This window comes from Onychomys torridus, chromosome 14, assembly GCF_903995425.1.
Source record: "Onychomys torridus chromosome 14, mOncTor1.1, whole genome shotgun sequence".
Taxonomy (NCBI): domain Eukaryota; kingdom Metazoa; phylum Chordata; class Mammalia; order Rodentia; family Cricetidae; genus Onychomys; species Onychomys torridus.
Genome location: NC_050456.1, coordinates 46,215,693 through 46,242,283, shown reverse-complemented (window position 1 = coordinate 46,242,283; position 26,591 = coordinate 46,215,693).

The following is a 26,591-nucleotide window of genomic DNA, read 5'->3' as shown; positions in this document are numbered from 1 at the left end:
AGGAATGGCTGGGAGATTTACACACTCACCGCCAAGCTGGTATGGTTTGGCTCCTAAACATCATAACTCTTTAGTTAAACAACCGTATTGGGTATTTAACTCCCGGACTCAGTCATGAAAAGTACTGTTTGAGTGTACTGCAGATGATTCTTAAAGCAAAGCTGTGTATGACCAGGTGCTTCCCAATGGTGCCTATGCTCATCGGGACAGAGACATCAGTGTGTGCTGTCTGAACCTGAGCCCGAATCCTCAAGTCCAGCACTGTGTGTTGCTCTGCCATAGCTTTCTGAGTTTTTCCTTGTTTGTTGTTTGTTTGTTTTGTAGCTGTGTGTAGAGGTAAGCACCTATCTATAACCCTTGCACTTAGGAGGCAGAGGCAAAAGGTTCAGGATCCAAGAGTATCCTTGGCTAAACACTAAATTCTAGGCCAGCCTGAACTACAGAAGTGGCGAGAGAGAGAGAGAGAGAGAGAGAGAGAGAACAAATAAACTAACAAAAACCCACAAACAAAGCTAGCAATATGCTGGACATCGGAACCAGCATTTGTTTAAAGGCAGACAGTGCCTTAAGCCTGGGACACAGCCCTCCTACTGCTGGCTCTGGTCCTTAGTTCCGGTCTGCATGCTCTTTTTGTTGCTGACTCCTGTGTGTTTGGGTGATGTTATACAATGCTGTCCTCCCGTCCCCTTGCCACTTCATACTGACTGTCTGGCCTGTTCCTACATGCCTCCCTTCCACAGGGCACTATAGGTGGGCTATGAGTAGCGTTGTTTATATAGTGACACTCTGTGTAGTCCAAGTCCAAAAGGAGACTGTACCCTGTGCAGCTCACCATCACTGAAAGGGAAACCCCAGTCTAATAGAACCTGGACCATCTAGACATAGACCCGTCATCTGTATGCCACTTGCATATGGCATAGACTATGATATCAGGAGCTGTGGGAGTTTGCTTTCTTTCTTTCTTCTTTCTTTGCAAAACACAAAGACAATATAGGCAATAAAATCTGTGGCATTATTAAATGAAAGCATATAATATACATTCTATCATCAAGTGTTTCTGGATCTTATGTAAGTGATCAGGGGATGGGGAGAAGGCATTCCCCAAAAGGATGCTGGGGAGAAAAAGCAGTTTGTTGGGTATACTTCTTAAATAATCCATGATTGGTTCTTAAGATGGGTGGTAGTAGAAAAGAGACTCTTGAGCTTCTGACTACACTGTGTTCCAATGGTTTTAAAGATAATATGGAACCACATACCAAAGGCTGTGAAGGGTTAATCTGCTGGGAATCTATCCCAGAAAACAATTAGCAATGTTATCAAAGATTTACATAAAAAATTTATGTGACTTACAATAGCAAGTATTTAAATAAACTAAATATTAAAAATACAATAGAAATAAGTCTTGGCACATTCTCACCATGGAATCTTATTTGATACTTTTAAATGATTACTAAAGAGATTTTTGTCAACATGAAAATGTACAAATGATGTAATACATAACTTAATTATTTGTTAAAATGGGATCTTGCTTGTGTGTAAGCTAGGGAATGATGTGTACATATTACCTCAAATATTCAGAAGACTGGAACAGGTGACCCTCTTCAGCCCAAGAGTTCAAGACTAGCTTGGGCAGCAGACTAAACCTTTGTCTCCACAAAGCAAAAGTGTGAAAAGAGCGGAACACAGAACTGTGTGTGTCCTTTGAACTTGATGCTTCAAAGAAGTGACTATAATGTACACAACATTCATGTGAATATATGTGCAAGTACCCAGATGAATTTTACTCTCTTGGTAGACCCTATTATAATTTCATATTTATTTTTAAATAGGAAAAAGCTTATTTTAGAAGCATATATATAATATATATGCTATATATTTGATAACAGAAGTTACACTATCATATTTCTTATATTCTCTCAAAATACAATCTTAATTGGATTAACAAGAACAATTCTTTTTCAAATTAACTTACCTTTTATTTAAAGTTTTCTCATACAATATATTTTTATTATATCCTTTCCCCAACTCCTCCCAGATTCTCCCTCCCTGTCTACCCATCCAACTTCTCTCTCTCTCTCTCTCTCTCTTTCTCCCTCCCTCCTTCCCTTCTCCCTTTCTCAAAAACTACAAGACAACAAAAAACAAAAATCAAAACAAATTTAAAAAACAAGACAAAAATGCCAAAACAAACAGCAAGCAAGCATGCACTCATGCACACATACACACATGCACGCACGCACATGTGCACACGCACACAAAACCATGAAGTCCATTTTGCGTTGGTATGCTGTGCTGGCTAGTTTTATGTCTAGTTGACACAAGCTAGAGTCATTTAAGAAATGGGAACCTCAGTTGAGAAAATGTCTTCATAAGATCAAGTCTATAAGGCATTTTCCCAATTAGTGATTGATGGGAAGGGCCCAGTCCATTGTGGGTGGTGCTATCCCTGGGCTGGTGGTCCTAGGTTCTATAATAAAATAGGTTGAGCAAGTCATGGGAGCAAGCCAGTAAGCAGCACTCCTCCATGGCCTCTCCCTCGGCTCCTGTCTCCAGGTTCCTGACTTGTGTGAGTTCCTGTCCTGACTTCCTTCAATGATGAACAGTGACGTGGAGGCATAAGTCAATAAATCCTTTCCTCCCCAACCTACTTTTGGTTATGGGTGTTTCATCACAGCAATAGTAACTCTAACTAAGACAGTTGGCAACTACTTCAAGTAGGTCACGGGGCCTGACCTGGATTGCAGTTGACATACCCAGTGACGGTCCATTGGAGAAGACTGTCCCTTTCCCAGCGGGTATCAATTGCAAATAGCTTCTTGGTTAGAGATAGGATTTTTGTGCCTGCTTCCCCTTCTTGGTGCTGGGATTTTTGTCTAGTTTGAACCCGCCCAGGTCTTGTATGTACTATCACAGTTTCTGTGAATTCCTATGTGTCAATCCTATTTTACTTGGAAAATACTGTTTTGTTGGAGTCACCCACCACTTCCGACTCCTACAATCTTTCCACATCTTCTTCCACATAGATCCCTGAGCCTGGAGGGGAGGGTTTAATAAAGACATCCCATGTAGGGCTGAGCACTCCAAAGCCTCTCACACTCTGCACATTGTCCAGATGTGGGTCCTAATTCCCATCTACTGCAAGAAGCAGCCCCTCTGAAGGGAGTCAAGTGATGCTCTCATTTGTGGATACAGCATTATGGTGAACAAGCACAGTTCTTCCAGCTTCCCATCCCTTTTGTTTCCGGAAACACAAAGCCCGCTGACTTGTGCGATCTTTTCAAATGTCACTTTTCTTATTAGCTGAGGCTGAAGGATTAGGGATAGATGAAGCTCCCAGTGCTGGCAGCCTCACAGAACTCAGCTGTAAATGAGGCCACCCCAGAAGTAACACAGAAATGTTTGAACACCGAAAGAAAGGACCGATTTAATTTTTATTTAATGTTCCAGGATGAAGGATGTAATTATGTGTAATAATCGATATTCCTTTTGAAGACAACAAGTAAAATAACATAAAAGCTACCATTTTCTTTCAAGTCTTTTGGAATAATGTGGCTTCATTTTTGCTTTCTGCCCAAACTGGGGGCTGATGGAGTAAACTGAAAGGAGAAATTGTTGGCTAGGAACTGCTAAAATGTGTGAATGACTAAGGTATCAGCTATTTTACAACTGCAGATATGAGTCTCCTTTGCTCATCAGAGACCCCAGGTCAGGTCAGGTAGTATCTCAAGCTATGAAATCAAGTACAAGATGAGGGAGATATTTGTCCAAAGATTGTAGTGTTTGCTCTGAAATCCTTCAGTTAGTTGTTGTCCAAGGCTTCTGCACAGTTTTTGGATGCCTCAGAACCTAGTGTGGTATTCTGATGCCACTCTCAAGAATGCCTAGACTAAATCCAAGTCTCAATCCACCTGAGATTAGTGTCCCCGGAGTTGAAACCATGAATGCCATGAGCATTGCCAAAGAAAGCTGGTCTTTGACGGAGGAGCTGCAGATCTTAATAAGGGCTTCAACCCTAACTTCTTTGAGCCTTCATACTCTAGCTCCAGACAGGCCTGGATTCCATTTGGCTTAAATTCCCAACCCTGACGTGTGTGTGTGTGTGTGTGTGTGTGTGTGTGTGTGTGTGTGTGTGTGTGTTCTCTTCTCTCTCAGAAGAAGAGGGAGAAGAAGAAGAAGAGGAGGAGGAGGAGGAAGAAGAAGAAGAAAATAGAGACCACCACCACTGTCTCCATTTGGAAACTGAGTTCCTAAAGGTCACCACCAGGTCATAAATCTATTTAGCTGTGAAAGCTGTAACAGAGGCAGGATACCTCCAGATACTTCCATTCTTTCTTCCTTTTCAGCTGTTACTCTGTGGTCCTTGACTTCAGATGCCAAGGGCTAAGTCAGCACATGGCATGCAATCATCTGTCCATATAAGCCTCTGTATTGTCTTATTGATTGGTTGATCCATTCTTATTTCTCAAAGCCACTATTTTTTGTCCTCCACAAGGCAATTACATTGTGATTAATGCACAGCCACCCTTTAGTGTCCATAAGGGATTGAGTCTATGAAACACTTTGGGTGTAAAATCGGCAGATATTTAAGCCTTTTCTATGAAATGGCAAGTGTTTGCCATATAGCACATGCATATCTTCCTGTAGAGTTAAATCATTTCCAGATTGCTTATAGTACTAATACAATGTACATGCTATGTAAACAGCTGTTGTTTTGCTGGGGAATAACAAAAATGGCTATACATGTTCAGCACAAACAAGCATAATATCATAGGTAGAATCCATGGTTGCAAAACCCAGATATGAAGGACTGACTATATATCTTCTTGCTTCTAAGAGCTATAATAAAACATAAACAATTGATTTGCATGCATATATATTTTTAATTCACATAAGTAGTTATACATCACAGACCTCATTCTATTTCCAACTTTTTCACTCAACATATTGTGTTATGATCCATTCATATAGGTGGTGTCCATCATATGCAATGTGTCTAACTGCTACATCCGTGGACACAGGCCCATGATATGTCCTCATCTGTTTTCATACTGGCCTTGTCCCAGTAGCCAGGAGAGTCAGATGTGGCCAGCTCTGCCTGGGTTTTGGCCAGTCTGCATCCTCCTTGTGTGTGCAGCTGGAGAGCCTGAGCTGCCCCAACAGAAGTGCACATGAAAGCTTTCCAAGATGCAATCCCCAAATGACCGCTATCTGCATGGCCCCAGTGTCTCCTGCCTACCCATCCCTATTCACAAAGGTTTACTTCTGAGTCTTTCCAGGTGGCACACCAGAATCAACCTTCCATGGTTTGAGTTCATATCATGAGTTCGCCAAATGTTTCCATAAAGAACCAGAAAATTGCGATTTTAAGGTTTGAGAAACTACAGTTGCTGTTCAAATATTCAACTGTGCCATGTTAGGATGAAAACAAACAAGTAAGTATAGCTGCATTTTACTAAAACTCTTATTTATTAAAAACAAAAGGCGGTGAACTGAAGGGGGCCACGAGCTGGAATTGTTTGAGTCAAGCTTTGGCCACAGGCTGTAGTTTGCCAACCCCGGTTTTATAGCAACCAGTGTTGGAGGAGAGATGTAAGCGACAATTCTGGAACACCCACTTGTCTTACTGCCATATCACCCCATGTCTATTTATTAGATTGCCTGCAGCTGAGAAGCCGCGGTTATAAAACTCGCTTCCCTTTGCTGTGTTTTCTGTGTCTTTCCTCCTTGAGCACTGATACCTCAAAGCCCGGGGTGCTTGGCTTATGGTACACATTCAGTCAAAGCTTGTGGAAGGAAAAAAAAAAAATGCTTAAACATGCAAGTGCTTAAGTTTGGTCTTAAAGATCACCAGAGATCAACCCGAAAAGCTGGAGTTCAAGTTCCCACTAAGGAGGAAACTGTTTCCTGTTGATGTTTCCTGCTGTTCACTGACAGTCAGTGAGGCAGATTCCTGAACACAGCCTCTGGGGATCATCAGCTGAAAAGCACTCCTGAGACTGTGCAAAAAGGCTTCCTAGTATGTTTGTGAAACCCTTGTTCCTCCTGTCGTCCCATTGCCTAGGCATAAATCTTTCCGCAGGTGCTAGCTAACCCACCCTGGGACTCATCCCTATGCATCAGGCTCTCAGCCATGTTGCTACCAGCAATCAGGAGAAATGTAGTTGGTAGCATTGAATCAATGAGGGCACTGGCTATGTATGAATTCTTCTTAAAGTGAAACTGGACTCTTGGGACTCTACAGTCAGTGGAGAAGGTCCTGTGGGTTTCAGATAAGTTCCAGGTAGCCATAGATTAACTTGGTCACATGTTTTATCATAGCAATGGAAAAGTAACTAATAGCCTTGTGACCTAACCACCTCTTCACCATCAGCTTGGAGGTCAGGATTTCAACACAGGAATTCATGGGAAAGCACAAACAATGACTGTAAGCTTACATTAGAATGCATTGGTTTGGGCATTATTTATATTTTTTTTTTGTATTTGGATTATGCAAAAATGAACCTAAAATAAAATTTTCCATCCAAATAATAGTTAAGTGTGTGAGTCAGCAGTACTATTTACATCATCACAAATAAAAACCAAAAATCCTTTAAGCAATGACTTCCTGCCCTTCCTCAGCTCCTAAAAACCTCAAATCTACTGTTTGGCTTTGTGAATTTTCCTATTCTAAACATTTCATGTAGTACAAATACATAATGGTTGTCCTTTCTAGCCTGGCATATCATGCACAGCATGTTTTCCTGGTTCATTCATGTTGAAAGATATGTTAGAGGTGTCTTCCTTTGTGTAGCTGAATAACAAACAATACATGGTGGGCGTGTTTCATATTTTGATGATATTTGGATCTGGGTTCATGGACATTTGGATTGTTCTCATCTTTGGCTGCTGTGAAAAAATGGTTTATAAGCTCTTGCTTGAATTTCTGATCTTAAATCTTCTACATGTTTATGTAGGAACAGAACTGTAATTCTGTTTGACATAGCTAGTCACTTTTGAGGTATTATTGTTATTTCTAATATATTAGTTTTCTCTAATTCTCATTTTAGCTTCTGAATGGATTTGGGGTCCAAAAATCATTTTTGATGGTGTAAAGGTCTACAAGACAAGAAATTCTGAGAGGCCTGATATTTAGCAGTAAAAATTAGTAAATTGTAGTTTTTGCCTCATGAAATAAGTACATCTCAAAAACATAATGTTGAATGAAAGATGAGCCCATAATGAAGTTACAAACAGCCATAACTGCAAAGCAGGGAACCAGGGACTCCACGGAATTACACATCAAACAATGGTCACCTCTGGGAGTACAGATGGGTTATGTTTCCCTCAGGTAATGTTTACATGAGGAAGAGCTTGAGGATGCTCATATTAACATATAGATGAAATTACATGCACTCATTTTACTAAAAGCTATTCCTTACTTTTTTGCTTTATATGCTTTTCATTAGGTAGGTATTTTCATAACTGAAAATAAGTTAATTAAAAAAATTACTGGAGGTTGGTAATACCAGAAGTAGGCAATAATCCAAAAGAGAGAGGAGAGGACAGTGTCAAAAATAAAACATAAACCAATTGATGTGGTAATTAGAGAAAGGTGTGGAGAAAGGAATTGTCACTGTGAGCTTGGACCATAGACCAGGAGAGGAGTCTACCTTTCCTACGAACCTTGGGCCTCACCATATCTGAAAAACAAAAACTGGATAGCTGATTTCAGCCAAGTCGGGGTGAGGCTACTGAGTCAGCATCCAAGAATGTCACTGATACACCCTTATTTATACACATCCCCTCAACACCAAACTCTATTCAACTCAATTCACTTTTTAAAAAATAATTTATTTTTATTTTATGTGCATTGGTGTTTTGCCTGCATTTGTTCTGTGTGAGTGTGTCAGATCCCCTGGAACTGGAATTACAGACAGGTGTGGGCTGCCATGTGGGTGCTGGGAATTGAACCCGGGTTTTCTGGAAGAGCAGTTAGTGCTCTTAACCATTGAGCAATCCCTCCAGCCCCTCCATTCACTTTCTTGGTAGCATGTTTATATATATATTTAAATTTTGTCTATTCACTTGGTCTTTTAATTTTATGATGGAATAAAAGTTCTCTTTTTTTAGTGAACCCTACCCTCAACACATACATGCCCTAGGAGAACACTAGCACCTCCTAGACACGAGGACCACCTTCCCAGATCCTAGGCAGGGACTCTATTCTACACCAAATCAAACCTCATAAAGTACACTGGTGGAGTACTATAAAACTCTAAAACAATTTGTGTGTGTGGTTTTTTTTTTTTTTTTTTTTTATCATTTTCATACTTTTGAGTTGTGTGTGTGAAAGACCGTGAAACAAGCCGAGATATAAAGAGAAATTGCAATCTGTCTTCAGTGGAAATCTATATGCTGTCTGAAACACGCCCTTCAGGAATTCTGATCTATGAGATTTGCACCTTTTATTGTCTTTGAGCTGTTTTACAACTCTGTAAATTGTGGCTAGCTGATAGCGATGTAAATCATTCCCGTCTATAAACAGAAAACTTCATTCCATCGGGTGGACAGACAATTGACTTCCTCCCCATCTCACTGTAGACAAAGAAGCTGATTTTATATAAGTGACAGGGTTCAGAACATGTCACTCCAGAATAAGGCACCATGGCATGTCAGACACTTGGGACTGAAGGGAATGAAACTCGTGTGAGAGTCCCCAGACGATAGGATCATCCTTATTCTTGAAGACGAAGAGCATAGAGGAAAACCTAGACAGACCCCACCAAGTCCCCAAAGGTTCCCCGCTCTCTGCCACACGGTCCACAAACTCCCAGTCTTCATCTAGCCTTTCTTCCAGACACCAAGGTTCAAGCCGGACAGTGGTGGCGCACGTCTTTAATCCCAGCACTCAGGAGGCAGAGGCAGGTGGATCTGTGGGTTCAAGGCCAGCCTGGTTGGTATAACATAGTGAGTTCCAGGACAGCCAGGGCTACGCAGAGAAAACAAATCCTTTCTCAAAAATAAAAACCAAACCAACCAAACAAAAGGACAGTCAGGTTCTACTTCAGTTTTTAGTTCCTCATCTCCAACAAAATAAAATGATTTGCTTTTTTCCTGCTGATCTGTCTCTTTCCACAGAGATCCCTGCCAGTAGAATGAGTAGAAGAAATGTCTTTTCCCTCCACTATATAGTCCTCTATTTGTCTCTGCTTTTCAAACCTCTTCTTAGCACTTACAACATGCTGCCAGCTCCCTCATAACTAAACAAAATTAGGGATGCATATTCATTTCCTGTCTGTCACAGGCACATTCCCTTCTTATGGAAAATACCCATGAAGGGCTTGAGAAGTCCTCCACCAGGGTGCCAAAGGAGTCAATGAAGGGCTTTCCCAGGGAGCTGGGCTCCAAGCTGTACATTCTTGACTCAAGACAAACAAACAAGAAACTGAAGCCAAGCAGTGGCAGAGGTGCACGCCTTTAATCGCAGCAGTTGGGAGGCAGAGGCAGGTGATCTTGTCCTTGAGTTCCAGGACAGCCAGGGCAGTCACACAGAGAAATCCCGTTTCCAAAAGACCAAACCAAAACCAGCAACAGCAAACAAGCAAGCAAAAGCAACAGAAGAGGGTGTGAGGTGGGAAACACAGAAGTGAGTTTTTAAGAGAGATGGACTTCAGGTAGCACCAGGCCTTTACCGGCCGTCTCTCCGGGCACTGTTGCACCTTGATTGCTTTTGTGTTCTATTTTATTCGGTTGTCTTGACGGTTCTTTGTTTATTGGCGGAGCAATGGCTCTGCTTTGGTAGTAGCAAGGATCGGGAATTTGGTTTATGGTCTGAGCATTTGAGATCACAGACATCTCTTTCCTATGAAGTAAGAAGATGACACGGGAGAATCTGCCATATTTGTCAATTGGTCTATTTTGAGCTTCAAGAGTTTTGTGCCTACCGGGAGGCGTAACAGTTCTTTGGTGTCTGGTCCAGAGGGTTTTGGTACCTGAAGCTAATCCTGCAGCATCGATGCTCTAAGCTCTCTTGTGTGGCTCTGTGCCCCATCCTTAGCTCTGAGAGTGAAGCGCTTCCCTACCCTCAAAGAGTGCAAGAGTCTCTGCAGTGATGGATTTGAGTGACAAGTGTTTACATCAGTCAAGTGCTCTTACATTTTTATAAAATGAAGAGTTTCTAATACTTAAATGCACCAGAAAAAAAAAAAAAAACCTTCCTACAGAAGTGAACTCCAAAACATTCAAAAATCCATATTCACATAATCAAGGTAAACTTCCACCAAATAAAACTAGTTTAATATTCAGCTTATTAAAACAATTATGTCTTCTCTGATTTGTCTGCCCTGAATATAATCAAAGCATACATTTATTCTACTTGGTTTGCTTTTTTTCTATAATTATCAGGTTGATGATCAAATAAACTGGCATTAATCTTGCATAATATAAATGCATGTTCAGTGAAACTGAATCATGGTTTTCATAACTTTATTTCAATGTGTTTTTTTTTTCAGTGTTGAGGATGGAACCCAGAGCTTTGAACATGTTAGACAAGAAAGAATTCTATCTACCTCTGAGTACACCCTAGCATAGGAGTAACTATGTTTCTGTAGCATGCCAGCTTGAAGATAATTCCTAAGACCCTTAAATAGGAGCTGATGGTAGAGTCTTATCATGTAGGAGATAAAGCTCTGTGTTTGATCCTTAAGTAGCTTAAAACTGTGACCTTCTTAAGTTAAAAAGGCAAAGGCAGGCAGATCTCTGTGAGTTCGAGGCCAGCATAGGCTAAGAGTGAGTTCCAGGACAGGCTCCAAAGCTACACAGAGAGACCCTGTCTTAGAAAACCAAAAAAAAAAAAAAAAAAAAGACAGAATGCCATAAATAATTAATTACATTCATGAGCGGTTCTATATCTATTGAAGAAGGTAATGGATGTGTTTAGTCTTGCCATTTTAGAATATGTAAAAAAGAGGTACATGACTGCAGAGATGAGATTTGTAAACTTTTTTAATCTAGTAATAACTGAAAGTTCTCAATCATCTGTTCCCTTACCCATCCACTTTTCTCCCTGACTGACAAGTTAGTTACTTCAGTTAAAACTTATAATTCATATGAGCAGTCATAGCTACGCTTCAGAGCAATGATGCTAAAGAAATCTGAAAGCATGAGAGTCTTGAATGTTCAAGGGAAAAGAGTAGTTTTATCTGAAAGCGGTAGTTGTCAAATGTTGTGGTCTTGAAATGACGTCCTGCCTTTGGGACCTGTTGACGATCCCAGAGGAAGTTAAAGGTGGCAGCTGTCAATATCATTAGAAATTAGAACAGCAGTTTTTATTGTTACTGTCAGTGCTTGGCCAAGACAGGGTCTTATTCTATAGCCTAGTCTAGCCTGTAACTCACTATGTAGATAAGGCTGGTCTTGAACTCATGGTGATCCTCCTGCCTCAGCCTTCTTAGTACTAGGATTACAAAATGAGCTACCAAGAAGTTTTTAAAATATCAACTGATTTTTAATTTGAGGAGTGCAGTAATAAACAAATTATATGTTCATTTAAATAATATCTTAGAATTATAAGAATTTACTTTCATCTTGTGGATCTCTTGGGATCTGTATTAATGAAAGCGCCAGTTGGTCCTGGAAAATAATAATGCATAATGGAAAAGAAAAAAAAAAAAACTTGGGATGTGAACACTGTAGCTAATACTGCAGTCTTAAAAGAAGTTATAAAATGTGTTAAAAATTTTGGCCAAGGCCATTCTACGTTGGTGGGTGTCTGCCCCTGCTTTTAGTGATGAGTGTCCTTATAAGGTAAAGAGCTAGTCTTTACTTCTGTAGAGAATACTTCCTCTGTGGAGTTAATGAATTCTTTCTGGCTGGAGAGAAAAAGAGTCTGTCTTTGAGTCAGTGCTTGTGTTGGCTTCATTGTGTCTTTGATTATTTAAGGGGGGGGGAAGACTGAAGTTTCCTTATTTACAAAAGTGATATGGCTATGTTGGCAACGGCATTGCTAGCTGTGTGTGTACATGTTCTGCTACCACTCTGCATAAATAAATCATCGATATTGCTTCTCAACCATCTCAGAGCCAACATGTCCAGAAGACACTGTTCTTTGATCCTCCCCAGCCCCTGGCTCTTAAATCTTCCTGTTTTCCTTCGGAGATGACATGGCCCCAAGCCTTGGTGGTGGCAGAGGTAGTCGGGGTATGATGGAGTAGTTTGGGCTTTTAGCTGGTTTTTTACTGATTGCTTTTAATCTTGCCTTTTCCAAACAGGATTCTAAATATGAATAAAGAAAGAAAAAGAGGGGGGAAGGAGGGAGGGAGAGGTGGAAGGACAGAAAGAAAGAGAGAGAGAGAGAGAGAGAGAGAGAGAGAGAGAGAGAGAGAGAAAGAAAGAAAGAAAGAAAGAAAGAAAGAAAGAAAGAAAGAAAGAAAGAAAGAAAGAAAGAAAGAGAAACCTAATATTTTTGAGATGTTTGGTTTCTCAAAAAGCACCTGGGGGAAATCATAAGTTGTTTTTCTTTTATGCTATGAAAACAGAAGTATTAGAAATAATTCTGTCTGTTTGATCTGGGACTAATGTAGGAAGCGCTGTCAGAAAAGGCTGCCTGCCCTGAGTGAAATTTGTGTAAGTGAGATAAACACTTCAGAAATTGTACGCTTTATGGGAAATCCCTGGGGATCTGTCAATGTTCCTACCTTCTAGGACGTGCTCTCACCTTGGGGAAAGTACTGATCAGAACTCACAAGTCACCATGCCATGGTTCCTTTCAAGTGTTCCTGTATCCATTGTTGTCCTGGAAATGCATTGCCTGAAGCTATTAGCTATACCAGTGTGAGGTTATCGGTTATCACCTCAAGTATTATTTGAAATGCTTACTTAAACAAGACCTTACTTCTTTTATTTAAAGCTAGGAGCTTCTATGACATTGGTTCCCAGTGTCTTACCCAATGTCTCAATGTCTTAAGTCATTTGACTTACCCCATGGAATTGTTTTAAAATGTAAAATAAGATACAGACTTATTTTTAACCTAATGTTCTTGGCATAATGTATAAATTGTAACTCAAGATTATTATGTTATGCCTCAAGATTTTTTTGCCTCATGAAAATTACATTTAGATGTTTTTAGAATTCAAATGTGCCATCCATTGATATTTTGGGGGTTGTGAGAGAGGGGAGAGGATTGGGAAGGGAGAAGGGAAGAGAAGGGACAAAGGAGGGGGAGAGAGAGAAAGAAGAGAATTTGGTAGTATTGGATATGGGCTTGAATATGCTGGCATTCTATCACACTGACCTGAATTCAGAGCCCACATCTAAACTTTGTGAATGGCTATATTAACATTGTTTTATATATTATTGGACCTTTCACAACTCAAAATTACTAACAATAAAGTGTCCACAGCTTGCTATCTATGGCCACTTTTGTGACCCCAGGGCAATGCTAATTAGGTGTCACCCAGAACTTATGCTTTAAGTAAAGAAACAGTCACTACCTTAGATAAGGACTGAGCCGGGTGCTAGCCGAGCATCTTTGGTCCCCAAACCCCAAGTCTAAGATCCTTCAAATTCCAAAACCTTGGAAGTGCTGACATGATGTCACAAGCAGATCAGTTGACAGCTGACCTTGAGCCACAAACAAAATGCAGGTACACTGAAAATATAGCGTCTTTATAACATGTATACAGAGTGCCCATGAAACAGAAGTGACTTCCTATTTGGACTTGTGCTCCATCTTGAGCGATCTCATTACCCACAAGCAAATGTCTTAAAATCAGAAGAAAACAAATGCAAAATCTGAACCACTTCTGGTTTTTGAGCAGGGATACACAGCTCCCGACCCCGTCCCTCATGCAGCAAACCACTGCCCAAATCCTCTTTAGCGGAGGCTGCTGAGCGCCAAAGGAACAAGAGTTCACTGTGTCACTGGGCAAACCCATAAAGGAAAGTTTACCATGCTTTTCCATAATGTTCTTAATTTCTATGGTTTATTTTCTGGACCAATGAGAAGAAGATCCTACAACACTCTAGTAAACTCTGTTTTTGAATTCCGATGAAACCTTTAAAATGTCTGATTCTCAATGAATCCTCAGATCTCAGAAAGTTTTGAAGGGATTTCCATACATTCCATAGCATATGGTCATTTCTATAATTTTGGTAAGACTTGGTCCTCTTTTTGCCAAGATATAATTAGACATATTCATTGGGCAACCAATGTCTTACCTGACAGGTCATATTTCAGAATCAGATAAAGCTTTGCTTTGGAAAGTAGACATAGGGTGTGCTTGTGAGTCATTTCAAAATAGACTGGGAACTTTAGGGCCTTTAAAGGGAAAGGAATTCACCCAAATTCATAGGTACTGCAGGTGGAAATTGATGGAGAGAGTTTCTTGGGGTCCCTGGCCTATTTTAGCTACTTTTATATTGCTGTGATAAGATACTATGACCAAGGCAACTTATAGAAGAAAGACTTTTCTGGGGGGCTTACAGAGGGTTAGAGACCATGGGCTTCATGCTGGGAAGCATGGTAGCAGGCAGACATGGAGCAGTAACTAAAAGCTCATATCTTGAGACAACAACCAGGAGGCAGACAGAGCTATTGGGAATGGTGTAGGCTTTTGAAACCTTGAAGCCCATGCCCAGTGACCTCCTCCAAGGCTACACCTCCTAATCCTTCCTAAATAGTTCTACCAACTGAGTGAGGATCAATCGCTCAAATGTATGAGTCTATGGGGTCCATACTCATTCAAATCACCACAAACGGTCCTCAGATAGCAAATAGGAGAGGTGCTAGAATCCGTCTGGGATTCCTTGTGAGAAGTCCTAGATAGAAATTAATGTAGTGTGGTGTGATAGTCTGAATGTGATTGGTTCCCATAAACTCGTTGGGAATGGCACTATTAGGAGGTGTGGCTTTGTTGGAGTAGGCATGGCCTTGTTAGAAGAAGTGTGTCACTGTGGAGGTGGGCTCTGAGATCTCATATATGCTAATGCCACTCTCAGTATTCCAAACCCTTCCTGTTTCCTGCACAAGATGTAGAACTCTCAGCTACCTCTCCAGCACTATGTCTGCCTACATGCCACCATGTCCTAACCTGCTGATAATGGAATAAACCTCTGAAAATGTAAGACACCCCAATTAAATGTGTTCCCTTTATATGAGCTACCATGGTCATTGTGTCTCTTCACAGCAATAGAAACTCTAAGACATGTGGTTAGTTGCTCAATATATATGGCTCAAGATTTGCTAAGTTTTGCAAGCTTCAGGAAGACCATGTATTAATGACCATTCTTGTCTCATCTCTGTAAACATCAGGCCACTCCTAGCTAGATCAGTCTATTTTAGTGATCAAGAATTATCTTTTTTTTAAAGAAGAAATGGGAAAGACCTTAAAATGTGTTTAAACGATCACTGGGTATTTTCACTTGAAAATAGGGTATTGTCTACCTAAATCTCACACATGCTATGGCTTACCTGATCATGTGTGTAGACTCCATAACTCTGTGTTAGAAAAAAAGATGAAATGTTAGCAATGAATATGATTCCTGTCCTAAGCAAACTAATTCTGTCTGATAGAATAATTGATTTGTACTTCCATTTTGGGAAGAGTTTTGCATTTATTTGCAGATTCATTTTATCACTTCTATACACCTCCAGTCTTTGGCTTAGTTGTAACATCTTACTGATTTTCTGACTGATTAATAAAATATTTGATGCATGTTCAGATTATATACTTAGATGACAGTCATGGTTTTATCTTTTTAAAAAACACGTAAACCATTCATGTGTTAAATTTCATATTTTCTTCTTGATGTGTAAAGCCCATTATAGATACATATAACTTACATATAATTATAAAAGTGTTACATTGTTAACAGTTGGCTGGTTGGCATGATGTTAGCTTAGTAGACACTCAATTAGGCATTTACAAAATTCTGCTTCCTGTCTTGGAGTTAATAATTTAATTGCAGGTCTCAAACATTGTTGAAGGCACTTGACAAGCCCTTAAGCCCTAGGCACTGTGCCTGGTGGGGGGAGAATCAATAAAATAACAAGTAGTCACTCAACGTATATTCATTGAATAAGTGCAAGAACTACAAGGAATGTCTTTTTGGTGGCTCTTCTCAGCCATCGTATAGTCACACATATCCCAGAAATCAGGAGTACAACCGGAGAAATAAATTATGTGGGGAGTTTGGTTGCAATCGTAACTGTTCTTATTACTCCCCTTGGATAGGTGAGGAGTTTGAACACCCCAATATCAGTGGACTTTATGCCTGTTCTCCAGAGAGCATTCATTACAGGAATCAATCTTCTCCTTTTTCTACATCTCACCTTCAACCCCCTTGTCCTTGCTAAAGTAAGGACACACCAGAAACCCAATCTTTCAAGTCTCGACACCGAGGATAAGCCCTGTCCCACCAGAAGCAAGAGCTCCCAAACATGTTACTTTACCTTTTAAAATAAGAAAATTCTAACATCAGCCCTTAAGAGTGTTGGGAAAGAAACTAAGATAATAAATGTGACAGGCTTGGCATAGGTGGAGCCATACCATGGATGCTTCCAGATTCCTGTTTCCTCATGGCTGTGCCAAAGCCTGAAGGTAACTGGGAGTGTCAAAGGCATCACACCAGACAGGAAGAAATGGTGCCAGGTATCCATGATTTACAGCCAACTCAACTGGGCGTGGTGGCACTGGCCTGTAATCCCCACTCTCCAGAGGAAGAAGCAAGAGGAACAGGAGTTCTAGGTAATTCTCTGATACACTGAGTTCAAGGCCAGCCTGGGCTACATGAGATCCTGCCTCCAAAAGAAGAAAGAAGAAGAAAACTCTTCTAGATTTACAGTGGAGCTGGTATAATCTAAGTACATTGAAATAAGAAAGTTAAAAGGGAAATTGCAAAAGGAAACACAAGCAAAACCTTTATTGATCGAATCTCAGTGGGCCTGAGCCGAGCAGGCTCTAAATCTGCCTGAGCTCTCAACACAGTGAACCTGAGTCCAAGGCACAGCAGTCACTGGTCAGACAGAGGAAGGAGATCGTGGGGGCATCTAGGAATCCAACCTATACTAAGCCAAAACCTCAAGACTGCATCTGGAACTCTACCCTTGGAAAAGTGATTTCTCAGCAAATGGAATAAAATTTGTTGAGGGCTTTGGGGTGGGGGTGGGGCAGGGACAAATCTGTCTCCAACATACACAAAATCCTGAAACCAGGATCAGCAAAAACAGCTGGAGACGCCTGCCATGGGCCTCACTGACTCCATGGTGTTCCTTTTGGCTCCCATGTTTTTCCTGTAGAGACTTTGGTCTTGAGCCATCACCTTGGATTCCAGGAGTAATGAGACCAGAAGATAAAGGTCTCTCCAAAAGGAACTGTGGTGTTTTGAGTAAGATTGACTCCTGTAGGCTCATATGTTTAAGTGTTTGGTCCCTGGTTGGTAGAACCATTTTAGGAAGAATTAGGAGGTGTGGCCTTAGAGGAGGTGTGTCAATGGGGGTGGGCTTTGAGTCTTTGAGGTTTCAAAAGCTCATACCAGGCCCAATCTGTCTCTCCACCTCTACCCCTGCCTCCTGCTTGTAGATAAGATATAAGCTCTCGGCTACTATTCAAGCACCATACCTACTTGCTTACTGCCAAGCTTCCCATCCACCATGATGGCCATGAACTCACTCCCTGAAACTATAAGCAAGCCCCCAAACATGTAACACATATCAGCAAATTATTTCACAACCACATAGGTATGAACCTGGCATTTTACACCAAGCCCAGTGCCTTCAGTTTGTGGCCCTAAGGCATCCTCATCACTCACCTGTGTGCTGGTTTCTCAGAAGGAAAGTTTCCCCAAAGCAGAGAAGGGCAGATTCCTGCATGAGCTGTCTCTCTTCTCACACATAAGCCATGCCGAGAGAATCTATTTTCATCTGTAATCCTATAAATGTCATTGTAACATCTGAAACATATCTTCAGGTTTTCTCTCCTCATCTGCTGCTCCCCAGGACAGGTGGGGAGTAGGAAGGAAGCAGAAAACCACACTTGGAGAGTCCTGGTCTCCTTTGCTCATTGGGTAAGGACTGCCTCCATCTAGTCCTGTCAGTTTGAAATTCCTATTCAGTGCTGAATTATCAAAGCTTCAGGCTTTCCTCAGAACTGCCCAAGAGCATGTGTGTGCATGCTGTGCCTGCACATGCATGCTCACACGCACTCACACTTACAGCTGTGTGTGCATCTCTCTTCCTTTGCCTCTATGATGGTACAGAAATGGAATGTGGAGCAAGCTAAGGAAACTTTCTTCACCTATTTCCATGTACTACCTCCCACCCTCCTTAGGAGTCTTTATTTCCAGTGACCCTTTCATCCAGGCCACCTCCACATTTCCACTGAGTTTTTCCCAAACCAAAAACCAAGCCACATGTTCCAGCTCATCCCACTTTCTTCCTCCTGTAGCGCCCTCCTCTCTCCCTGCTGTACCACAGTCTAGTCAGCAGCTTTGCCTGAGCCCCTTGGCTCCCTTCCTGTGTCTCAGCCCACTCCAGCCTGGCTCTTTGCCCCAAGGAAACAACCTCATCATGGCTCCTGAGTGGTCTCCAGTGGAGGGATCCAGTGGAGAGCTTTCAATCACCTCCCAGGTAAGTTGTTGGTAGCACATCTTTCTTGAAGATCCCCCAGTGTGCCTCTCCCTGTGACTGACTTCTCAAACTTGCCCCTGAAGTGGCTGGCCCTGGCCTGGTACTCCCAGCCCAGAAGTGGCCTTGTCATTCAAAAAGTAACAGTGATAAGAACTGATCTGATGCCGTCCACAATCTTCCTTTGGTACCCTCTGTCTAATCCGCCAAGCACTACCGAGTGTGTATTGTTTCTAAATATTTCTCAGTGATACACAGCACTTGTTCAAAAAAAAAAAAAAATCTGAAGTAGCAAATACCTATAACCCCCAGCTCTGAAAAGATAGGGACCATAGAATTCCTAGAGTTTGGTAAGCACCTATCTAGTCTACTTGGCAAGTTCCAGGGTCAGTGAGAGACCCTGTCTCAAAACATAAGGTAGAAACTGATTGGGGAAGATGTCTGACATCATCTTCTAGCCTACACACACACACACACACACACACACACACACACACACACACACACACACACACGAGGGAGAATATTAAGGTCCATGTCCTTAACCTTAACATGGTTCACCAGATTTGTAGGGTCGGACCCTTGAAAGGCTACCATAATGTACAATTCCAGAGGCCACCTTACTCTGGGTAGAGGTTCCATTTGAAGTTATGCAGGGTTATTAGTCAGGATTAGCCAGCATATCCTGAGAGGATGAAGGAAGGAAGTTGGATGAAGGACACAATTACATGTTAAAGGCGGGGTAAGGTAACACGACAAGTCTGGGAAGTACCCTGGGCTGCAAGGGTGCCACCCTTCAGTCTACAGAGGCAATGGAGAGAGGAAGCTGTGACTGAAGGTCTCCTGACAGCAGCTGTGGCCTCCAGGACAGGAGTACAGACTGCGACCACAGTCCAGCCAGGGGCCTCTGCCTCTGTCCCTCTTTACTCACAGATCTCCCATTGGCCAATGTCACCCCAAAATGAGAGTTCGAGAGAACCTGGGGCTGCTCTGTAAGGGTTTGGGCCAACTGAAGAGGTAGGAATAGTGGGCTGGCAGGCAGAGGGGAGAATGCTGCCTTCTCCCTTCCCCCATTCATCTGGCTGGATTTGATACATGCCGCTTAACCTAGCCTTCATTTGCTTCCGAGTTCTCCTCTATGGTTAATTATGTTTCCTTCTGATAGCATGTGCTTATTATCAAATCATTATCAAGTAATTATTAATTATCTGGCTATGTACTTGTTCATTTCCAATAATGGACCTGACTTCAGGTCAGAGGCAGGATGCCACTGGATTCACCATGCCTGACCTGGAGGAGCTCTATAACACTGTGCAATGAGGTGTACTCACCACATACTCCCAATGATGCTACTGTGCCTCAGCCCAGATGTGTGAAGACAGACAGAGAGAGAACACCTCTGTCAAAGGACAGAGTGATGGCAAGCCCAAAGAAGCGTTCTTGTGAGAGAACCTCAGAGACACCCAGGGCCTCTATTTTTGCATTCAGTCCAGTGTCTGGTCAAAGCACAGCTTTTCTTCTGCCCCATGGATGGCCATGGTAAGAGATTCCGACTGGTACACGCCACTGGTACTCCTGAGCCACGTGGGACCTCAACCACCAAGGCAGTTCCATGGTGACGGTTCCCAGAAACAAGGTAGTGCTACAATTCAAAGTCTCTTGTTATTTCTCACCACACCCCCTCCCTGAACACAAGAGATGCACCCAAAGACCACTGAAACAATTGCCCTCATGTTTCCATAGGCTTGTATGGAGACACACTGCCTCAGTTTCCCCATAAGTCATATATTAATGATGAATACAGTTATGGAACATCTGCCTCTCCCGGGGATGCTCTTTGAACTTACAGCTCTGCTGTCATCCATGCTTGCTTTCTTCTCATCCTCTACCATCCTTCAGCCCTGCAATCCTTACTTAGCATCCCTCCAGTGTAAGAGTTCTCCTTTTCCTTTGAACCTTCCTTTTCTTCCTTGAAGCAGATCCTTGCTGTGGATTTCTAATTTTTAGTACCTTTCTCGGTCATCGTCACTTTCCTCGCCTCTCCAAGCAGATGGTTTGGTGCCACTAACTCTGTAGCCTCATCTTTGAACACAAACCTAACCTTTGTATTCCCTTCTTAGCCTTCCCTACCCGTCTTAGAACAGAGACACATCGGAACTAAAGTTGCTGTGGTTTGGGATGGGCTGTACGCTGGTGGCATCTGTTGCTGACCCTGAGGTGCTTTTGCCGGGACTTGACCTAAACCCAGTCAGGATATTAGACCTCTGAAGATTTTAGTCTTTATCTGTGGCTTCTGGTTGTTAGAGCAGTCTGCACAATAATGATGTGTGTATATCTCCTAGTAGCTCGCTCTCTCTCTCTCTCTCTCTCTCTCTCTCTCTCTCTCTCTCTCTCTCTCTCTCTCTCTCTCTCTCATTCTCTCTCTCTCTCTCTCTCTCTCACACACACACACACACACACACACACACACACACACACACACACACAGATATAGAGACAGAGAAAGAGAGAGAGAGAGCGCGCACCTGACATTTATGTCTTAAATAAGACATGTAAACAGCCAAATGTCACCTAACAAAGACAAATATGTACCAGGCCTAAACGTCCCCAAATATGAGTCCAGGGAGCTCAGAGATTCTGATCCAAAGCCAAGCACTATTCAGCAGAGACCTCAGCCCCCAGATCTGGGGATGAAGGCCATTCTTCAGTCCAATGCACAGACAAGATTTATCTTGTTGCCTTGCATCCCCCTGGGTAATTTACTTTGTTTCCCCGATTCTCTGCAGACACTTGTTCTTTAGAGCTAGTACTGTGAGATCTTTCTGTTCTGTCACATGTCAGTCAGATAGATGCAAGAGCAAGAAAGTTCTTATGAAGATCTGCTGGTCTACATCCAAAAAGAAAACCTGGGCCGTGAGAAGTGTCACCACCTACAGGAATGTTACCACTGATCACAGGCAGTAAGATGGGAGACCTGGCTGGAGACTGTGAAAAAGCCCTCAAGGGGACTGGGGAGATGTTTCCGTGGGGTAAATTGATGGTCCTGCATCTGAGTTCCCTAGCCTCTACATAAAAGCCAGGTACAGGCCAGGTACAGGCCAGGTACAGGCCAGGTGGTGGTGGTGCACGCCTTTAATCCCAGCACTCAGGAGGCAGAGTCAGGCGGATCTCTGTGAGTTTGAGGCCAGCCTGGGCTACCAAGTGAATTCCAGGATAGGCACAAAGCTACACAGAGAAACCCTGTCTCAAAAAATCAAAATAAATAGATAGATAGATAGATAGATAGATAGATAGATAAGTAAATAAAAATAAAAGCCAAGTACAGAGGCCCTGTGTAACCTCAGCACTGAGCAGTCAATGGGTAGACAGAGAGATCTCTGGGACTCACTGACCAGCCAGTCTAGCAGACATGGTGAGTTTCAGGCTCCATAAAAAAAAAAAAATCCCATCTCAGTTAGTAAGGTAGAGAATAAGTAAGATAAGGCACTAAGTCACTGGTGTCTACCTCTGTTCTCTACATGTCCATGCAATGGCAAACACACCCATGCACACATATGTAAACAGGCATACACCTCTTGCACACATGCATCTCCTCTCTCATCTGTTTCTCTGTCTCTGTGTCTCTGTCTCTGTCTCTCCTGTCTCTGTCTCTGTGTGTCTCTCTGTCTCTCTCTCTCTCTCTCTCTCTCTCTCTCTCTCTCTCTCTCTCTCTCTCTCTCTCTCTCTCTCTCTCTCTCTCTCTCTCTCTCTCTCTCTCTCACACACACACACACACACACACAGCACCCAGGACATTTTCTCAGCAGATTCATCTGCAAACTGTACAGGACGCGTGTGGAGTGTCACCACTAACAAGCTTGGCGGTCGCACCGTAACTAGTTGAGAAGGCATGCTTACTTCATCAGTGTTATTTTTCTAGCTCAAGATTCTGATTAACAGGCTCCTAGAGTGATTGACAATGGTTAATTGACCCTGGCCAGAGAGGTGTGTGCCAAGTTTGATGCTCTGCCTTCTACATGAGATATTTGAAGGGCTGCAGCAGGCCATGTTTGGGAACAGCTCTTGAGCGGTCTGCCTGCTATGTTCCCAGCCAAACTTCTTGTCCTGGGGAGCAGTGTGCATTCAAGTGAGCCTCCCAAATGCTGGGGCTCCCCGGTTTGATTATCTTGAGTGAGCTATTTAACCTCTCATGCCTCTGTTTTCTTGATGGTCTTGGATCTTGGGGAGGAATTCAATGAGAAAACGAATCTAAAGCTTTTATATGGCGTGTGACTCTTGTGACAAGTGCTCATTAACTGTTAGTTCTCATTATTGTCAGTTTGACGGACCCCAGGCTTGTTGGCGCTGAGCTAAGCTGAACATCCCTCCCCTGCTCAGTGCCATGAATGAAGCTGGGAAGGTAGACAGGATAACGGCCCCCTGCCCCAACATGGCCACATCCCAGAACCTGGAACTGTTAAAAAGGACCTTGCCAGGCTTCAGATACAATTTGGGATAGGTAGGATAGTTGCCTAGCATATGCAGCATTCTGGTTCAATCCCTAGTACCCTGGGTTTGGGGAGAGGACTTTGCTGGTGTATTATTAGCCAGTGTGATCACAGTGTCCTCACAAAAAGCATCAAAATTGTCAGACGAGGAAGCAAAGCATGCCGGCTTTGATGCTGGGAAGTGGGGGAGGAGCTAAAGAAGTTAGCCAGCGGAGGGGAGGGTACCTCACCCCCCACCTCCCCCAAGCAGGAAAAGGTGGAAGTGGATCCTTTCCTACAGTCTCCAGAAGGAACTTGGTCCTGCCAAGACCCAGAGTTTACAGCAATGAGGCTTCTGAGCTCCACAGCTGTAAGGTAATAAAGCCGTATTCATTCACTGAGTAGATGGTAGTTTGTTCCAGAGCCATAGACAACAAACACACTAGCAACTGTGGAGGCCTATGAGGCCGATCAGGAGCTCAGAGAAAAGGGCAATGGTACATGCACTCCACCCAATCCCAGAAGAGGGCTCCTGGGGGAAGAGCAGCCATGGGCCAGTTCTGTGAAGTTTTGCCATCACTAGAGGCCCTACACAGCTTCCGGAAGAGGTATGGCCATGCCATAGTGACATCCCAAAGTAGAGGACAGGGGAGAGTGAAAGTTACTTGGAGAAGGGGGAGTTCTCTCTCCCTAAAATGCCCCGGAGGAAGAGGAGTGTGGGAAGGTGGGGCAGTGATCATGAATGTGGCTTCCATAGGCTGCTGAGGAGTGTTCCTGCCAAAAAGGAAGCGCCCTTTGACACAGAAGACCAGTCTCATCTCCTCGACAGTGTCTGTACCTTTCTCAGTCTCCCTGGAAGTCAGCACTCAGTATTACTTATTGTAATTATTACAGTACTATTATTATAAATCCATGAGCAAATGAATAAGTGAATGGGCAAGTAAAAAGATTCCAACTATTATCACACAAAAAAAGAAAAACCCATCATTTTTCTTGACTTGGAGAAGGGGGCAGAGAGTTAGATAGAGGCTGGGAAAAGTTCCTTTTAATCTTGGCTAGGAAGGGCCTGACTGAGCAAATCCCCTGCCTGCAGTCAGACAGGTTGCCAGGTGTCCTTGGGCCCAGAATAGAAAGGTGGTTCAGAGCCCTGGTTGCTATAGCTGTCATTGGTATGCAGACAAATGCTCTCAGCAAATTCAGAATCCAAGAGGGTGGATGCTAATAACCCATAATCAATGCTGCATTTGCCAACGGCCAAAAGAAAAATGAACCTTTAATTGAGCAAGATTTGGCATCAATCAATGATGTGACTTTAGTCAGGCAAAACCGACAGATTACTGAGCTGGACACCCAACTGTGAGAATTCTTCAGCACTGGGGTGGAGAATGTAAAATGTGGATCTGTGCATATCTCACAGGGCCTGGGTCCCTAACTCACCGTGAAAAACAACACCTTTTATGTCTGTTTTTGAATCTCCTGTTTTCTTTTTAAAGCTCTGTTCCAACAGAGCTATTCTGTAACTTCCAAGCCCCTTTACAAAAGGTGTCTGTTTTATTAGAGGGTAATGATCGTTTCTGAGAGAGAACTGGAGATAACAAAAATATGGAGACTCCTAGGACTAGCCACCGAGTTGAGAAAAGAGGGTAACCTGAGGTGACTAACCACAGAGGCCCAGAGAAGCAGATCTGGCAAAATAGTGGCCAGGGAGCCAGTATGGGTTCCGAAGCTTCCTAAATCACCTCCTATACTGGAGAGAGCTACAAGGCAGAAAAGAAAAAGCATGTGCTGGCTGCAGACATTTATGACAAAACCAGTGGATGAAGGACTTCCACAGCCCCAGATACCAAGAGGGACAAGTGGACCCCTGGGTGCTGTTGGCAGACAGGAGAGGGCTAAGGGCATCCCAGGGGCTGCTCTAGACCTGGAGTGGCAGAACTCACAGGAACTAACAGATGGCAAACACTGCAGGCCTTCTGAGGACAGAGACTGCGACCGGGCCAGCCCTGCCCCAACCACTGGGGTTGGGCAATGGATCAGTGGTGGGCTCCAAACTATGATTATTGAGATCAACCAGCTGGGACGTCCCTCCAGAAAGTCTCTCCAATAAAAATAACTACTGGTGGGTGAACCAAAACCAAACAGGAAACCAGATGCACTGGCACACCTTTGCCATCCCAGCACTCAAGAGACTGAAGGAGGAGGATCAGGATTATGAGTTCAAGGCCAGCCTACATACCTACATAAAGCTCCATAGCAATTTCCAGGCCTGGCTGGAACAATGTGAGACCTTGTCAAAAAAACCAAAACAGAACATCAATAAACCAACCAACCAACCTGAACAGGACTTGGGTGAAGGGAGATTCAGCCCACCCCCAAAAGCAGTGACCACCCTGCTACAGACACTCCCGTTGAAGGTCCTTCTGCTGCCTGAACAGCCCACTGACCTTCACCCTCAAGGTTCCCTGGCGGCTCTCAGGTCCTTGCTTCACTAACCAGTGCAGACACAATTCAGAAGCTCCAGGATACCTCGCCCTCACACATCATTTTTTGCATTCAACCTCTGGCTTTGCACATGACTCCAAAAATAATAGTCCCAATTCTCATACAAAGAATTCTTTGTCTTCTCCTTGTGACAGGTTTCAAATATGTGATAGCAACTATCAGGGACTCTCTGAAACATCTCTCTTTAGGCCTGGCTTCTCTAGTTCTCTAAGACTCCCTCTGGGATGGGTTTCCAGAACCTTCGTCCTAACCACCTGCCTTTCGGCTTCCAGCAGGTAGTAGAAGCCATGTGGTATAGCAGAAATCACACCAGCCCTGGAGCCAGAGAGCTTGTATTTTTGCTCTGGGACTTCTGCCTTGAACCCAGGCTAGCAGCCTCTCTGAACCCCAGTATTTTTATCTGCTATACTGGATTATTATTATTGTTATGGTTTTATTGTAAAACTAATGAGACATTAAGTGAATCTTCTTTGAGATCCAGAACAAGTCAGAGTGCGCATGTATATTTAGTCATTATTTCTCAAAGTTAGAACATCAGCCACACTTGGCATTGCATCTCTGGACCAGGTCTTTGCGGATGTGAGACAGGGAAGCCATCTTCGGGCTCAGTCTAGTCTCCAGGCTCCTCCTAAGGCAGCTGCAGTCACACAAGCTTGGCAGGTCTTTATTGAACTGGTGGTCAGCTGGGCCAGAGCCATTCTGTTTATTCTCAGCTCTTAATTGTCTTAGACAAGGTCATCCATAATATAACACATCACCTTAACGAGGAGAGATGCTGTCAGCCCACACACGGTGAGCTCCTAGGCTGAATTAGAAGGGCCCATTATTCTCTCCCCAACTTGGTCCCAAGGAGTGTTTTACTAGGGTGGGAAGGTGCAGAGACCTGCTCTTTCTCATTTAAAAGTACAATAGTTGTGTGTATACTCTTCTCATTTTCCTCCCTGTCTAAGTGATCTCTAATCCAAAAATGAATCTAAAACTTCATTATTCTCATCTTGGGCCTGTCCTCACTCTTCCAGAT